Here is an 18,630-nt window from a genome sequence, read left to right as displayed (position 1 = left end):
CCCAAATCCACTCAGGACATCCAATATATTCGAGCCTTAGATGACCTAATGATAGCCTGAGCTGGCTAAAACCCTCAGAAATGAATTCCATACTCTCTTAAAAACTATTTACCCTATTGTAACTCGAGGAATTGCAAACAATAGCCAAGCCTCGCTTTGAAACGCTATAAACGGCGAAAAAATGATACCTAAAGCTAATTGGTCGGGCAGCGATACTGATAGCAGCATTCGATCGAATTTCATCAAAATCACGTGACTCACAAACACAAGATGAGATGAGCCCACAGAGATATAAACATAAAAAACTTAAAACATAAACATAAAAATTAAAAATATAATAATAAGGGCATAAGAAGGAAAAAGGCAAAACAGATGGAGGGGGAAAGGGAAGAAAGAGAGTGAAAAGAGAGAGAAAAAAATCCACTTGAAACTTTGCCATAGAAAAGTAACTTTCCGAAATCTGACTGCAACGCATTTCCTGATTGACTCTTTTCCCATTCCACGTCATTTGATGCCAAACGTTTCCTCTTTCTCACCCCGCACCCCCCTTGCCAAATGCTGCTCTCCCTCCGCTCTGCACTATCAATTTTACTCCTCATTTACAACCTCCTTCCGATCGCTTGCATAATATTTCCTCCGTTGATTTTTTCCCCGGGGTCGAAAATAACCCGATCCATCCCATGTCTTTTTATTGCAATCTCATTTCAATTTGCGCTAATAGCAACCTCGATTTTCTTGGCATTATCTCTTCGGCGCTGACTTTATGGCATCATAAAAAATCGAGGCACCGGCGCGGCGCCGAAAGTTTACGTAGTTTAAGGATACTGCGCGGGTAAAAAGAATAGATGGAAAATAATAAATGAATAAAACAAAATATAAATTTGAAAATAGTCCTCATTTTGCACTTCCGGTGGGGATGACTGAAAGTTACGGACATACGAGTGACAAATAATCATTGATGTTTTGAACACAAACTCATGCTCTCCCACTTAAAATTCCGAACAAGCTGAAACGCTCAGGTGAAGATTGGCGAAATCCACACCAAAAAACAGAAATATAGGTGTCGAAAATGAGCGAACGAAATCAAATTCATACCACGATTTTTGCTTCACGATACCATTCGAATGTAACCTCACAAAAATAGGTCGATAAAAAAATCCGATCGAACGTCCGACTTTTCTCAAATCCTGATGAATTCGGGATTAAATCCGGATTGACATCAAATCCTGATAGAATCGGGATGCGAGACATCCTGTTTAGTCATTTGTTTTTTTGCCGATTGAGAGAAGTGGATTGGATTTAAAAAGAAACCAAGTGTGTTCGTTAGTTGCTTGAGAGAACTCCGTTAGCTTCGCTGTGCAGTTGGTTTTATTCTCTAAACCGATTTAGCATTCAGGGGAGGGCAGCAAAGTTTTTAAAAATGAACACAAATATTTTCAGCAATTTTGACCTAATAGGTCTGAAATAATCGAAAAAAGCTGATAAAGTTAATAAAAATTACAACTTTGAAACAAAATCTTTTCATTGTGAAAAATAAAAGAGAGACTGCAGGAAGTCTCCACAGAGTCTACAGCAAGCAGACTCCTTGTTTTCACCCAAAAAAAACCTTGATTTTCTGCTAAAATCCATTTAAACATAAAAAGTTTTTTCTCGTAACTGCACTTTTGAGACCATGATTCTTGGGTCACTCATTTCATGCTCTAAAACTAATAGTTATTATTAAAGGTTGAGTTTATAGGGACCAGGGTACCTTGCCCCGTGGAGAGTCGAATGTGTGGCTGAAATAGCCATACGACACAATCCAAAGAATCGAACGTGCCTTAACACACTCTGTAAAAAACGGAATATCGCGGCGGCGACTTATTCAACCCCTGTCAAAATAAGAAAGGTATAATACACTCTAATCTGAAAACAAAATCCAATCTCATGTCCATAGAAAAGTTTGCGTGTATTATACAAAACTTTGGGAGAGGAAAGAACAGAGAACTCGAGGGTCGGGCCGGGAAGAAAGTGTAAACAGGAAAAGAGCGGAGAGACGGGCAAAAAACTAGACAACAAAGTCAATAAAATCACGTTTATGGCTCACTGGAACGGGGCGACTCCGGCGAAACACCTCCGGGGGAAAGTCGCCCTTAAAAATATCAACTTTCCACTAATTCCGTCGGTCGGGCATTTTGTTGCAAGTTGGAGAATCGACATGTGCTCTTAACCACCTCTGCTCGGAACTTTCGCCCCCCCCCCTCCGCCCCGTCCGTTCCCTCCTCCTCGGTTTCCGATTTGGACGCCGGAGCGATATCTTAAATCTCACCTGAACCCTAAAAGGTGGGATTATTTCGTTCTGCGGGCGTTATTTGTTCCCGCGTTCCGGGACGTAAACTGTTTCCTCTCCGCTAATACACTAATCAATAGCGGGTTGTCCCGCTGCCGAGTCGGCGGAGGGTCCGGGGAGGGGGGGGGGGTGATGGCAAAGGAAACGGTGGTAAAAGACGGTGTTTTCTTTCAATTTATAAGCTGGACATTTTTCACTGTTTTATTTATTTGCGCTGCCGTTTCTGGTGCTCCGTTTCGAGTAAATCCTGTCACGGCTTTTCTCGACGTTGCCGAATAGCGCTGAAATACGCATCGAATAGTCATCATGTTAGGTGTGAATGTATTTTTTTCGTACATCGCAGTTGCACTGGTCTAGGGGGAAAAAACACTCCCCAACGATGCTTTAATGGCATAGGATGTTCGGGATGCAGCGCTGGACTCAGACTGGGTGTGGCTGGCTGATAAACTCAAAAAAGGGCGAAACGGGTAGTCCAGAGCAAGTGTAAGTGGGACCCCCGAGTCGTGCTCCCCATGAACCTGACTGCGAGCTGCTGGTTGAAATTGAAAATAACTTTGCGCGAAAGTTAAGTCTCGTAAACCTATCTCTGCGTGGACAAGGCCTTCTATTCATTATAAGCGCACGGTAGAGCGCTAGACGGCAATAAAGAAACCTTAAAACAAGACTAAAGCAACAAAAGAAACCTAAGTGTATGATTAGATGTATCGGTTGAAATTGAAGGCTGACTATATACTGTAATGTAACGTAGCGCGCGTAAGCTTATATACACGAAAATCAACTTAATATCGCAATTATTGGGCCGAAATCGTAAGATTATACTCTCTACCACCTTAACGAGTGATCAAAACCCTAGAACACCATATATGAATCAACGCGTAATGGATTCCCATTGTGCCTTTTCGCAATTAGAACTTTCAAAAGTTTCCCTGTAAAAAGTTATTTGCTTTGCAAATAACTTAAAATATCCGTACGCGTGACGTCACAGAATGACGCTCAGCCAATAGCAGCATGGAGAGCGGTAGAGCGTACGGATCTCGCACACGGAGCACCCGGGAGTGAATGATTATTATTTATTATTAATTCCTCATGAGTAGATAATAAGGTAAGTTATATTAATTATTTTAATTTTATATTGTAGAGGATGCAGTAGATGCAGGTCTTTCTTCAAATTTCCCGCATTATTTAGAACTGGCGCAACTAGAAAATTGGCAAATGTGCATTGTGCCAGTCGTCATCAAGTTGTTGATGTTGTTATCAATATCAACTAAGCTTGGAAGCACCTCTTATGACCTGTTACTGAAACTAGCTAAGCCCAAGTTTTAAGCTAATGGTTATTTAGAATAACTTTGCTTTCTCTTAAGAAGCTCTCAGTGTGCACGACTTATTGTGAGGTAAGACTTTTCAGCCCTTCACCACTAGACTTTGGCCAGAATCCAGACACGATGAGCCGAATACGTACTGTGAGGCTGTTACTTGGATCTTAAAAAAGTAGAAATTTCATGGGATTCTTTAGGTTTAAGAGTCGTAGAAAATGATGTTTGCTCTACATTGATGGCACTGTGGTTGTGGTGGTTCTAGCCTTCTGGTGGCCAGGTGGTTCTGGCGCTTTTCCTACAAAACACTTCTTTAAATGCATTCATTGGCTATACGGATAAGCCGATTTTAAAACCTTTAAGCATGCCTAGAGTAAGCATGCTCAGCTGAATGTATTCCTGCCAAACAGAACTATTTGCATTAAGACATGAGCCCTGTTATGCTATGCATATATTCTTATGAGTTTTGGGGCCTATGTGTTAATGCACATAGTTCTGTTTGGTAGAAATACGTCCAGTTGTAGGTAAGTAAACTGTGGGAACTAAAGTAAGTCCTTGAGATTTAGAGAGCGCTTGAAATTTCAGCGCAAATCTGGTTACATTTTTCACTAAAAGCGATAACCTCTGATGTTCATTTACACGTATCTGTGTGTGAAGGAACTATGTTACGTGCAAACTATGGGCATGTGGGCACACAGTTCCTTTTTGTATAAATACATGCAGTCGGTAACTGTTCTATTTTCATTATGTAGTCATTGTAAGTTAATACTTTCATTGAATCATTGTGACCATAGGGTTCCAATATGGCTGATCAAGACGTAACTCAGTCGCCTCATCTCTGTACTTTTTGATGATGTAGTTTGACTCTGTGAACTTGACTTCAATAATTTCACTGAATTCTCAGGGCGCTATAATTAATTCAAGTATCATTGCCATGTGATATTGTCTATGGGGTACCTTCGAAGTTCCTGGTTTGCAAAGATACCTACAGCTTCAGCGGTAAATGTTGATCGGAAGATTATAGCCAACTGTATTCAGCCCAATGTATTGAAATTGGAATTAAGGAGATCAGAAATACATTCTATGTGCATCTCTTTCAATCTAATTTGGTTCATCACAACAACTAGATACACCCAGTCATGGTTGCATCATGTATTCTGTTTTAGTGATTATATTTTTTATATTTCAGATACAGATTGAACGTTAACGCATTTCCGTATGCCTCGCTTGATTTTTGCAGCCCAAGAGGAAATGTGACTTGGTGTAAACTCATCTATTCATAGGAAAATTCTTTACTTCTACTCGAAAGTTGCGATGAGCGAGGTAATGAGTATTTAAATCATTCTTTACTACTGATGGTGAAACTACTGATGGCACTTAAAATCCCCATTCATTCTTATGGCCCTCAACTAACGAGCACACCCCATCTTTCCACTTGCACATAGTTCCATTTAGCATAAATACTTCCTATTAGTTGAATATAGACTGATTTAGTGGCTAGACGTCATTCTTGCGAATGGTTCAAACCAAAACAATGAATGATAACCTCATACCTAAATTCTGTGTGATATTAGTGTGTTAAGTAGTTGATTAAAATTGTGTCATCAACAAGTCATAAATCCATTTGGTCACAAGAAAATCAGACGCACTCTCACCCCAGTGCGACTACGACAAGGTTATGCGTCTGTTTACAATTGAACCATCGAAACTGCGATGACTTAGTCATTAAAGCAGTCTATTATTAGGGATTTTTTTATAAAATTTTCAGAGGTCATTTTTAAAAATGCAAAGAGAGCTCACAAAGAATTCTGTTCAATGACAGTGATAATTGGACGCATTTCTGTCAAACGGAACTATGTGCATTATGACATGAGCCCTGCTACGCATATATTCTCATCAGTCCCAGGGCTCATGCCTTGATGCACATAGTTCCGTTTGGTAGAAATACGTCCAATTGGTCCTTCAATAAAGTTGGTAAAATGTAACAGAAATGGTGCTGCATCGCAAATAGAGATTCTTAGCTTAGATGTTTCACCACTGATACACTTCCGTCTATTTTTCTTCCCTGTGTGAAGGACATTCTATGAAAAGTTGAAGCTATGATGTTGATTTGGTTTCCTTTTAAAACATGTAGTGAATTTGAATCACTGCAAGCAAGGTACACGCTTTTGCTGTTTCTACATGGATACGCTGCTTATCGACAATGAAACTCTCAAATCATCAATTTTTTCTGGTGTTTTAAATTCCCAGCTCCCATTTATTGTTTTGAAAAAGAACAAATCATCATCATTCCTCGGAAGTTATTACAGGATCTTCAACACACGGAAGAGGAAAATTATGAAAGTCTTTAAGATTTGACGTTGAGTAGTTTTTCTCTTAAAAATTGAGTAAGTATGACAGGAAGTCTGTATCGTCGCAAACCTAGATATCAATGTTGGTTGAGAGTTGCACCAGCGTTACATGCTTGATCATTTTATTAGGCACTGCCTTTACATCTTTGACTATCTAATGACAGTAACTATGACTAACATTTTGGATAGTAATTCTACTATCTTATCTAAAACCTGTTTGAGATTTTTCCAGATTATATACCATGATTTAGTTTCCTTCTTTTGAAAATGTTAAAACGCTGTCTAAAATTAATGTTTAGAATTGTGTTTTTTTATTCCTCCAGGTTGATAATTTTTTCTTTTTCTAATTTCAGGCCTAGACCATGGAGTATGAAGGAAGCTGGCCAAAGGATGCTCCATTATAAGATTTTTAGGAAAACCTACTGGGACGATGACAACCTGCAGTCCAAATTTTCTAATCAAAATAACAGGTTCTTTTTGTAGAACATTGTCTTACATCCTCAGTAGCAGAAGTACTTTGGCTGAATTATTCTCTACCAGGAAAGGAAAAAACAAAATATCTGGTTGAGGAATGATTTTTACTCTACTGTTTTTTGCTCTTCAGGGAAAATTAGGCAAATTCACTGGGAATGGCCATTGCAGGAACATTCCTCTCTTTTTGCTCTGAGATCATACTATTTTTCTAAACTGGGTGTCTGCTGAACTTGACTTGAAAGGAGAAACCAGACTAAATATAGCTAAGTTGATTTTCGTCTTGAAATCCGGAGGAAAATCTTGTTTCCCCTCAAGAAAAGTTAGAGATTAATGATTGGAAATCCTTGGTTTTCATCAGGGAATATTTCCAAGGAAATTAGAAAGGAATAAGTTATTATCAGGGAATGGAAAAAATCGTCAATTCTAGACACTAAATTTTAAATAAAACTGCTAAAATGTCACTTTAAAACTTTTTATGCGTAAAAAAAATCTACCAAAAATTTGAAGATAAACTGATAGTTGGATGGAATTAAGCTAAACCGTCACATTACATGCAGTGTTTCCAAATCTCAGCTCCTGTTCTAAATTTTTGAAAAAAAACCAACTGACATTTATGCTTGAAATTTTGTGGAACTTAACTTCATGAAAGAAAGAAAATTTACAACAAATTCGAGTCGGTGTTGGTTGATTTCCCTGTACAAAATTAAAATATGAGATGGGATTCTGAAACACCACTTGTGAATGTGACTATTATGCTTGACTCTCTCTAGTTAGTCTTTTTTGAAAAACTAAAATGTGAGTGGACATTCACAACATAACACTTCGATTTACAATTTTATTTTCACTTTAGTTATTGATATATATTCCACGGTTACATCATACTTATAGTCTTTGCTCTTCCTTTCATGACACTAAGTAAGTAACCAGTTGTTCTGCTTTCTGATGTGGTAAAAAAATTGAACCCTCCCGAAGCTTTCTATCTTATGATTGTTTCCCTTGCCAGTGTTATTTCCTTTTATTAACATTTCTGACAAATGGAAATTATGTGGAATTTAATCTTTTATAAAAAAAATGTTTCTGTGTAAGTAGCCCTTTCTATTTTTTCTTCACTCTGTTTACTTTTTATATCTCAGTGTTACTCATGCACAGTTATCTTAGTCAAATCTTACATAGATTTCTAAATGCATCCATAAATCAAATATATAAAATGATTATTAAATTGTCTATAAAATAGAAAATTCTGTGTTTTCACTTTATTGATTCATTGCAAGAATTAAAATGTTATCATCAACTCATTCTTTAATACTTTTGCATAATTGTCTTGCATTTAAAAGAACAGGAAACTTACCTCCAAGAAATTGTCTTACAAGTATCTAGCAAGCTTTCTTTGATGTCACACAAAAAGGCGTTTCAGACCTCTTTAAGGCAAAATTGTAAATTAGCAATAATAATTCTGCTGAAAATCTTTATTTTCTTCACAAACTCATCTACAGCGGATCAATGATAAAATGATCAGGTGAATATTGTGGAAAAGGGATTCTCAATTACTCCAGCCTCTGTGTTCCCTTCAAAAGAAGACGAACATTGATTTATGTTGGTAGTCGGATGAAGATTTTATAAAAATCAACTTTAAACCAGGCTCTCAAAAGGCTAAAGTCAAAAAAATTATACTTCTCCAATCGAATTTAAAAAAATGCCTCAAATTAGATTGCAACTACGATTCTTGCAGATGAATTTCATACCGATCAACATATCTCATTTTCTTTGAAGAGAATCAAGACTTTGACAAAAAGTTGTTTCCAAATAGCTACCTATACGAGTCGATAAATCTTAAAGGCTGATCAAAAACATCAATTTTCGAAGCTCCTTTGCATTCCATTAGCTGACCTTAGTGCCTTTTCCCTAAAAAGTCACCGTGTAAAAGCTCCCTCTATTTCCCTGATTCCTTGTGAGATAAATGGATTATGTATTTGAGAGAGATCATAGATGTAGGAGTAAAGTGTTGCTTTTATATTTTGGGGGAAGCGTAATTATTTCGAAAGAATTCTTTTAAACTTGTGGCTCAAATAAACTTTAAATTTAAGACTACAGTTGAGCACTTGCATTTAATTACTTCATTGTTAGTACGCCTTCAGATGAGTCTTACTCAAAATGACTGCTTCACTGCAGACAAGCTCCTTTGTCTGTAGTATTCACCTTTTTTGATTATTTTTTAAAAATTAATACAACTAATAAATATTTGAAGCACTTTTTCTCGCAGTCAACATGACGTATGCTGGTTGTTATAACTGTTACAAAAGACTTTAGGAAGGTCCTGAAAAGTGGTCACAAAAGTACACAGGTTTATAAGTGATTGTGTAATTTAGACTGAATCTGTCATAAAATTTTTTGTGTGAGATTTTAATTTCACTAAATTAATATTCCTCAATAAGAAATGTCTGTCACTCGTGATTTTAAAGTGGGACCAGTTAGAAATATTCCAGCGCTCGATAGAGGCGCGGACGGCAATAAAGAAAAAAAACCTTAAAACCGACCGACAAGCAACAATACAGAGTTAAGAGTATGATTAGATGTATCACGTAATATTGAAGGCGTCAGATGTACGCGTAATAAGCACAAAATCAAACAGAAAAAAAGAGAGGGGAAAACGCCTTCAATTTGACTGCACGCAATCCTGCGTCGCGCGAAAGCAGCAATAATTGACGTGTCCAACTGAAGCCACTTACAGGAGTTTAGGGATCGCTTTGTGATGGTAAATTTAAGAAATCTACACTGTGAGATCGTGGATGGCGTTATTATTTTCTGAAAAAATTGGTTATACTTTTCTGGTAGATTTAAGTAAAATATCTGATGAAAAATGAAGTGATATCCCACAAAAAAAACCCTTGGGAGGGTGCCATTCAGACGGCAATAAACTAGAGAACTTGACCGTCCCGATTTTACAGACAAACATATATGATATGAGAAATCGGGACGGCAATTAATTCTAGGGTTTGTCTCATGTTGGTAGGCCAGCCATTTTTCTAAAAAATAAATAAATAAAAAAAGGAAAAAATAAAAAACAGAAAAAAATAAAAAAATTGCCGTCATGCCGCAGAAAAGGAGTAACTTCTGCAATTTTATCAACTATAAGTGATTAGGTACCCATTACAGAAATGGTACTCAATGCCAAAGTGATTTGTCAAACATATCTGCGGCATGACGGCAATTTTTTTATTTTTTTCTGTTTTTTATTTTTTCCTTTTTTTATTTATTTATTTTTTAGAAAAATGGCTGGCCTACCAACATGAGACAAACCCTAGAATTAATTGCCGTCCCGATTTCTCATATCATATATGTTTGTCTGTAAAATCGGGACGGTCAAGTTCTCTAGTTTATTGCCGTCTGAATGGCACCCTCCCAAGGGTTTTTTTTGTGGGATAAGAAATGAACGAAACAATTATGAAAGAACAAACATAATGATTTTAACTTCCGCCGCGCCGCGCAGACCGCACCGTGTTAGGCGCAATGCGTGAAGTATTCTGACAGTCTTGTAGGCGCTATGCGTTTCACGCTGATCGCACTGTGTTTGCCGCAATACGTGAAGTATTCATGCAGTCTTGTAGGCGCTACCCGTTTCACGCTGATCGCACTGTGTTTGATGCAATGCGTGAAGTATTCGTGCAGTCTTGTAGGCGCTAATATGTGTTACATACCGATCGCCGCGCCGCGGGCTTCTCCTTTTCATCCCAAGCCCTCATCATCATCTCTCTTTAAGTCCCGCCGTTTCAGGCCACATTGCGTGTTTGGTTTCTCTCTTAACGTGACTAATTAAAGGTGCTGTCTCTTGTATCATTGAAAGACGACAAAATTAGAAATTACCATACACTCAGGAAATGAGAGATTTTGTCGCCTTTTCTCGTTTGTCATTTCTAAATCCGATCTTGTTTATGCCTACATTTTAAAAAAATGCAAAATTTGCCGCCCCTATAGATTTGCCGCCATGGGCCAATGTGGTCACCCCCTTAATCCGGCCCTGATCACCCCGTGAGCTCGCTGTTTAAAATTCTCTCCCGCCACACAAGGGATCGAGTCAATTAGAGAGGTCGGACATGAAATTATTGACTAAAACTGCAAATTTTGATGTTTATTTCGTCATACTTTAAATCTCGAGGGGTGCTTCTAGGAGCAAATTTTACGAGGAAACCAATGGAACCACTTTTAGAACCTCAAAGTGTATAAACGGTGTCATAAGCACTTAAAGTTTTCAAATTTTGTCCGACCCCTCCTCTTGACTCGATCCACCGTGCGCCAGTCCGGGAACTTAGATTATGGAGTTGTTGATTCAAACGCTCCGTCGCGCCAGATCGAACAAACGGAACGGCAACGGGAACGAATAAGACGAGACTAATCTGTTGGGAACGAACCGTGCTCGAGACGTGGAACGACGGAACTCCGAATCGAAAAGTAAATAAAACTTCTTCCAAGCTCCGTACTTTCGCTTGGGAGCGTGCTCAAGTTGGCTAACGAGGTATCGGCAATTGGTGGATTATGTGATTAACCTCCTGTTGTCGATTCCTCCCGTAATCTCTGAATTTGTGCGCTATCCAAAATAAACACGACTATATTCCACAAATTTTGACCCAAAACTGGATTTAGTTCAGGCTCACTGAAAAAAACTCCAGCCTTACAAGTCGTTCTTACGGGCTGTATAGACATACCCTCCGCGTTCCAAGCTCGGAGGCCTTAAGTTCACTGGAAAAAAGGTCGCTTGGATCTAGAATCAAGAGTCCTCTTAATAACACTGGTAAAAAAAACCTCTTGGACCAATGCCGCGGTACATTGACTTAAGAGTGCAGTTTCTTGTCGCCGGATTTAAGAGTCTTGAACTCTTGTTTCAAGCGGATTTTTCATTGAAACAAGAGTCCAGACTCTTAAATCCGGAGACAAAAAACTGCACTCTTGAACCAAGAGGTTTTTTCAACCAGTACATTGACAAGGAAAAATACTCTTGATTCAATCCGATTTTTTCTTGAATTGAAGAGCCGAGCCTCTTCATTCAGGCGGATTTCTTTTTGATTCAAGCAAAAAGTCCGATTGAATCAAGAGTATTTTTTCTTGTCAATGTTTTTAAGAGTCTGGACTCTAGATCGAAGCGACTTTTTTTCCAGTGTTCCGGGCGCAGCAATCCGATCGGGGCAATCGAAGCTACGGCTCTAGCACCCAGAACTTTCGGCCTCTGGGCCCGAAAGGGACGGTATGTCGATATCGTCCGTAACTATTTTTTAAGTGTACCATTCGGTATTCAGTGACACATTAGGGCCATGATCCCCCTTCAATTTAGTGAGATATACTACCAGCTCTCTCACGTGTCGATATAGTTGTATCATTTCTGGCGTCGATGCTACTGATCAAAGTGCATGCTCTAGTAATTAGTGAATACGCAAAAAAGATACGGATATTTTGTTTGCGCATCTTAAACATGTTTTACCTTTTACTTTTCTTATCTTGATACACGGAAGGAGTTACACCTAACGTGTACTTTTAACTAAGATACCATAGATTTTCACTAGATCTTACAATTAGCCCAATACTAGCCTGAACAAACTGTTAACAAAGCGTGTTTCTTAAAAAATCCAGTCTAGGCCAAAATAGCTGAATTACGCGCATACTTAATTCTATTCTTAAAATATTTCACTAATGAAGAATCGAGTCATGTGCTATTTCATCCAACAATTCGTCAACCGGCAGACAAAATAATGCTAAAACAAAGATTTGCAAACAAAACTAAAAAGATAAATAAGGCTAAAGTCGTCACGAACTTTGAATAGGAAATGAAAGTGTGTCAATGAACCAAGCCACGGATAAGCATTTTTGTTGGAAAATCCGATCTGGTATCATTGAGTATTTACGTGTTTAAACATTTTGCTGTTCAATTGGCAGCGTTTATTGGCGAACATCACGCGAGGATTCTAACGCTTCCATTTTCGTCTCTTAATGCGTTCCGTTGGGATTAAAGGCAACGTGAACGAGAAAACATGGAACTTATTTCTTCAGCCAGTATAAAATTAACAACGGAGAATTGGATCTTCGTATAGAAAGCTCATAACATTTCATTTTTCGTACCTTGGTGATTCCTCTAATCATGCTGATCCCACTGAGAAAAATGGGTTGTCCTTTTACCACATCGCGGAACGTGAAATCGCCCTGAGTTTTTGTATTGATCATCGAGGTAGTCTCAATATACACACTCTTTATTATAAGTTCCGCAGGACGGAGAGGAAGGAAAGGTTGAAATCAGCGGCGAGGCGTGACTAATCGATTATCGAAAACTCCCCCATTTGAAGCTTTGGTAAAGAATCGATTACTAGGGTGTTAGTCGCGAAAACTCTATTTATCGATCCTTTTCCATAGGTTTTAATGGCAGATTGATCGGTATATCGCAAAGCACGCCACGCCGCTGGATGAAATGTATCAGTAAGTTCCGAAAACCCAGTATTTAACGGAAACGAAACCTACAAATGGACCGCGTTAAGCAGAAAAGAACCAAGTTACATCAAGTATTGCCAAATTCACCAGGCCAATTTAATTTTTTACAAGAGTACGATTGAATGGATTCCTTTGAAAATTTTTTGGAATTTGCCACGTACTAAGTATGCAGAAAATTAACTGAACTTCGCACAGGAATCCGCACAACCGTTTTCATGAAAAAAATTAAAATGCCTACTTTAATTTGGCAATAGCTGATGTGGCTTGGTTCCTTTCTCCTTAACGCGGTCCAAATACAAGCAGCACAAAAGTGTAAAGTCACCGTCCTAACAAATAGTTCAAGACCAAAATCGAGGAGAGAGAGCAACAAGGAGGGCCTTCTCGGAGATTGCACTGTCTGTTAATTAGCGCGTCCTAATGGTACGAAAATGCTGTATTTACGCAGCCACCCTCCGTCTATTTGAGGCTCCTCTTCATCTCAATTTTAAGCCTCTACTTTCGCCCGTTTCCGCAGGTCCTCCTGGGCTTTCCCGCCTAAATTTCGTTTCGGTCGCTGGGATGGCGGACGGCTCTCCTGTCGCCCCTCTGGCAGAAAAGCGTATCTCAATTTTCTTATGCTCCCCAAAAACCTTGGATTTAAACGTAAAAGAGGGCTCTTGCGGATATTGAGATACGTCGTTACGTCGGAGAGGTAACGTCCTGTCGCTTAAACAACTCCGCCAAAGGGCGGGACAACCGACCGCGAACCGCTGTTTATTTATTCAATGTTCATTTAGAGACGTTTCCAGAAACCGGGCTTGCCCTTGTCACATTTTAGCCGTGGAATTTTTCACAAACTACCGATGTGAAGAAGGCGGATGCTCCTCAAGATCTGGCAACTCTGCCGAGGACCCCCGGGGACAATTCCTCTATCGCCACCCCGCCTTCTTCCTGATACCTGACCTCTAGAAGCTATGAAAAACAAACCGTGGACATTTCCGAAAAGAAAATTGACAACAGCAGCAAAACGGAGGCCAAAGTTTTCGGATACTTCTTGCCGCGCACTTCTAGCCGACGACCGAGAAATTTGATTACACGTCACGAAAATATTACGTATTAATTACATTAGAATTTCATCGCCGAGCAAACCAGGTATACTTTGAAAAGTCAAAATAATAATTTAAAAAAAGGAAACACATTTGAATCAGTGAGAAAGAAACCACATCAACTCGGAAAAAGGAAAGTAATCATGACACGCACAAAATTGCACAGTAGATGAAGAAATGAGTCTACGAAAAACATTTTTGGTGCCGAAAGACAAGCACTTAAGGTCATTTTAAAAGTCCAAATTGGAACAGATGCGCTAACTTCAATGACCTTTATAAAAATTGACCGTCTTTAATGAAAATTGAGCATTTTCGAGTTACCGAGTTAGTGTGTTTTCGATCTCACTGATTCATTTCGGAGCTTCTTCTCTCCTTACACTTAATTTGCAAAGTATAACGAGAGTTTTTCCCTAAATTTTCGAATGCCAGGGGACCCCGTAGTAGAAATATTCGTGCGCTATGATTTTTTAGGAGAGGAAAATATAAAACGCAGGGTGTTCCAGACTACCCGTCCCTGGCTCCTTTATCGGTTATTTTTCTGACTTTTTCTGCTGCCAAAGTATTCCTGACCTGCATGATACTTTTCATACTTAAGTGAAAAAAGTTACAATATAGTGGTTAAAAGTTCAAATATAAGTACGGGGCTTCATCTCTCAAACCCGGACTTTTCTCTTCCTCTAATTTTCATAAAAGTAAAAAAAATTGGACTTGGCCTCTGTTTTCCTCGCACTAACTTGTAGTGCAGCGGTACAGAATAAAAATTAAAAGAGAAAAAAAAGTGATAACTTTGACTGAACCGTAAAGTGCGAGGGGTAAAAACCCACTGCACTTGCAAAGATCTCAAGAGGGGTGAAATTTCGACCTCTGGATCGGTAGGCAATGACTGCAAAGTGTGTGGTGGGGCAGGGGACAGGTTAACATAATTATCGAGTCTTGGCAAAGAGCCACGAGAGAGCCGCGCAGTTACCAAGAAACTAATAAATTTCTCGCTTTAAAACAGGGCCCAGTTCCGGTGAACTTATTCGTAGAAGGAGGAGTAAACGGGATAGGGTTGAATCTCTTCCTCAGGAACGAGATACCCTACATGAGCCAACTTAAGGGTACTCACACCGTTGTCGACCCCGAAAATACTTTTCAGACTTAGAGAAAAAAACTAAACAAAAAACAGGCAGACGTAGACATAGTCATGACTTTACCATAGGTAAATGGCCTGTTGTCCTCCTAAATTTTGCGATAAAAATTGCTCGGATCTTTATGATAATGATGTAAAACATACTCATTTCAACGGCAAACCTTTAAAATCCGGATTGATGGATTGTTTGTTTTTGGGATGTTGCTTCTTTTTCTTTTTTTTTTAAAATCCCAATTATTTAATTATAAATGAGTAACATTGAGAGAAAAAGTTTAAGTTTAACTTCGTTTTACCCACGAAAGAAGGTAACTACATTTCATTAGTGCCGAATTTCTTCTCGCAAACCGTATCAATGGCAAGAGAATCTTCAACATTTCAACTGAAAATTTAACGGATTTTTCTTCCGAACCATGCAAAAGTCATAAACATTTTAAACGAAAATGGAACAGGTAAATTCTTGTAAAACATTGAGTTGTTGGAGTAAATTTTGCAACCTCGGAATGGAATTACGTTCATTCGTCCTAGAAACGAAGATAAGAATGAAAATATATGTTTTACGGGAGGAAAAACCTTAATGCAGAAAATATGCATAACAACAAAAAGAGAAAGTAGAATTATTTTCATCAAAATTATTAAAGTGTGCGTTGCTGTGCACGCTACTAGAGAATAACCAGGGCAGCGAAATCATCACGAAAGAGCGGCATTAGCTCTTCATTTCGCGTGGGCCATGATGAAAACAAGTGTATTTTTTAATTTCAACGAAATAAGTCCCAGATCTAAATAAATGTCTACGTCAAAAAGGGAGACTAATTTCTTGAGATGATTCGCAAGTCTGGTTCAAGAAAAAAAAGCGGCTGTAATTACATAGAGTTGCACGTAAATCTTCAGTGATTCTGAACAGGAACCTAAAGTTGTTTTTGCGCTGTTTTCTGGAAAGAGACTCCAGGTGTTGGTAACGCAATCTTTTGTCTCCCCGAATTAATCAACTGGGCTCCTGGGCGTGGGTGGCCAAGACTGCCGTGTTCAGAAAAAACGCCGTATGAACCTTCAGGCGTTGCCAAATTTCCTTTGGTAAATCACGAATTTTCGGGAAAATTTGTAAATATTTTTCCTCCAATTTTTCAGATAATTTTGTCGGCAATTTCACCTAAAGTTCCTGAAAATCTCAAGGTAAAATATTCCTAACCTTCTTAAAAAATAACCGTTTTCTGAGATGAAATTTGACAACTCTTGAATGTTCTTACGGCGTTTTTCCTCAGAAGAGCCAACGGACGTACTCGCAACTAGCGCCGAGGGAATTCCGCGAGGCCACCTCATCATCGGGAGGGAGGGGTGTTGTAGACAAACTCATTTATATACAGGACGCGCGCGCCAGAGCTGGAGAGCCGCTGAAAAACGGGGAAACTGGGGGAGCAACTCCCCTTTGGTGTAATCCAACCGAGTTTCTTCTGCACGTGAAGGTGCGAGTGGCACTCGCAGAAGGCTCGCTAAATAAAACCATCAGCCTCTCACGAACGGGAGACATTTAGACTACGTTTCGCAATAAGGAACTACCGAGTTCTTCATAAAAGCTCCTATCTGCATGAAGATACCGATAGCTGTATTACTTTCTTCTTTCCTATCACCTCATAAAGATCGAAATTCCGGCTGACCTAAGAGCCAAGCCCGCACGACTCACGAGCTGCGCAGTGGCGTGGCGTGCTTTGCGATGTATCGATTGTTATGCCATTTAAGCCTATGGAAAGGGATCGATAATCAGGGTGTTCGCAGCGCACACTTTGATAATCGATTCATCACCATAGGTTTGAATGGCAGAACAATCGATACATCGCAATTCACTGGAGCTGCGGAAATAGACTCGATAATTTACCCAGAAAAACAAAAAGGCAAAGTTCTAGTAGGTTGTATTTTTGTATTACCGAAGCGCTCTGCTTTCTTCGATGAAGCCGTGTTATTGGATTTCCCTAACGAGATGGATACCGTTGTGATGAAAAAATCGCTCTCCACAGTATAACTATCAACTATGAGAAGATACATTACCGCTAAAAAAAATTATAGAAAAACGATTCTCGTCCTCGAAAAGAGCTCGAAAGAGAGTTAACTAAAAGAGAAAACCTTACTAAATAATTGATAAGTTTTCGATCAACGTTCATCTCATTGTTACTAAATACAAAAAAGGAAAAAAAGAAAAGAACCAATCAATCATTGACAGTAAATTGGAAATATTTTTCACACGGGATTCAAAATGAAACCCTGGTAATATCTCTAAGCATGCGAACATCTTTTTATTCCCATAAAAATAAATATTTTCCACTAAAAACGACCTGAATGCTAATACGAATGAGGGAATGACTAAAGGCAACGTTAAAACCAATCTGGAATTATGTTAACCTGAGGGGAGTCCGTTTAAGATTACTTTTCCTCTTTTGCTGTATGTTAGTAATTCCCTATCCCGCGCACACAGCAAAAGAGGAAAAGTAATCTGAAACGGCTTCTACACATTTAATCGCACCTGTAACGTTCAATATGGAACATACGAGAGCGAATACAGACCAAAATGTAGTTCGTGAACCGGTTGTCTAAATAACAAGACTTTATGTATATGTAATTGTGACTTAATAAACTACAAAAACCCTCAAAAACATTTTCGGGCAAAAAATCCGGTCGAGGAAATTGACGTGTTACATCTTATTAACCAAAAACATTCCCTTTCACCCCTCCAAGAAGGTTGATAAAACTAAGTAAGTAACTATGAGATGACAAAAACCTCTCTTAAATTCTCAGGGTCCACCAAGGCCACATATGTCCAAAAACTTACTCCTTATGGTTTAAAAAAAAGAAACAAAAAATAATCCCTCAACAATAAGAAAATTTTAAAAAAACCGATTTTGTGGTTCACAGATATGTACATAAATCCTTCGAATGAACTTGAAATCAAAAAATCGGTCGAGAAAATTTAAATGAATTTTCTCCTTCAATTATGAGTTCCGCAACAAGCACGACTCGCTTGAAGCTTTCCATACACGAGCCGCAAGAAACTAATTTCTTCTTTCTTACCTACTGAATGTGAGGAGAGCGGGAACATTTACTTTTTCCTTCATTTATACAGGATGCAACAAGCATGACTCTTGCGTTTGCAGAAACCCTTTCATTAAGGAGATCGCGAGAGCCTTTACCGCGTTCATTTCCAAAAGGGATTACTCCAGAATTTCACATTTTAATAATTTAAACGATTCATCTGTTCTTCTCTTCTCTCCTTCTGTCCATTGACAGAAATACAAAATTTTTCCGACTCACTGACGCGACCGGCTCGATGCTCTCAGTGAAACGGTGCCTTTTTATCCCTGACGCCAGCTTCAGTTTTACCAGTGGACCCATTTTACCACATAGGTACATTTCAGACTCTTTCGATTAACTTCGCTGAATCTAAATCATGGTTGCTTTTACTGTAAGCTTACCATATGATTTGGATGGTGAG

At 38.8% G+C, this 18,630-nt stretch overlaps 1 protein-coding gene and 1 long non-coding RNA gene across 2 annotated transcripts in view; one reads left to right on the top strand and one right to left on the bottom strand.

The window, feature by feature from the left end:
- LOC109034587 (uncharacterized) overlaps window positions 1-18,630 on the bottom strand; it is a 450,911-nt gene that overhangs the window by 332,967 nt on the left and 99,314 nt on the right. The gene's annotated exons all lie outside the window — the stretch shown is intronic.
- On the top strand, window positions 3,448-7,705 carry LOC109033686 (uncharacterized). Its single transcript, XR_002009066.2, has 3 exons — window positions 3,448-3,720; window positions 4,832-4,965; window positions 6,347-7,705. It is a non-coding gene; the product is annotated as an uncharacterized lncRNA (long non-coding RNA).

This window comes from Bemisia tabaci, chromosome 1 (assembly GCF_918797505.1).
Source record: "Bemisia tabaci chromosome 1, PGI_BMITA_v3".
Taxonomy (NCBI): Eukaryota; Metazoa; Arthropoda; class Insecta; order Hemiptera; family Aleyrodidae; genus Bemisia; species Bemisia tabaci.
Note: the sequence above shows the minus strand (reverse complement) of the source record. Positions and strands in the feature narration are given on the sequence as shown.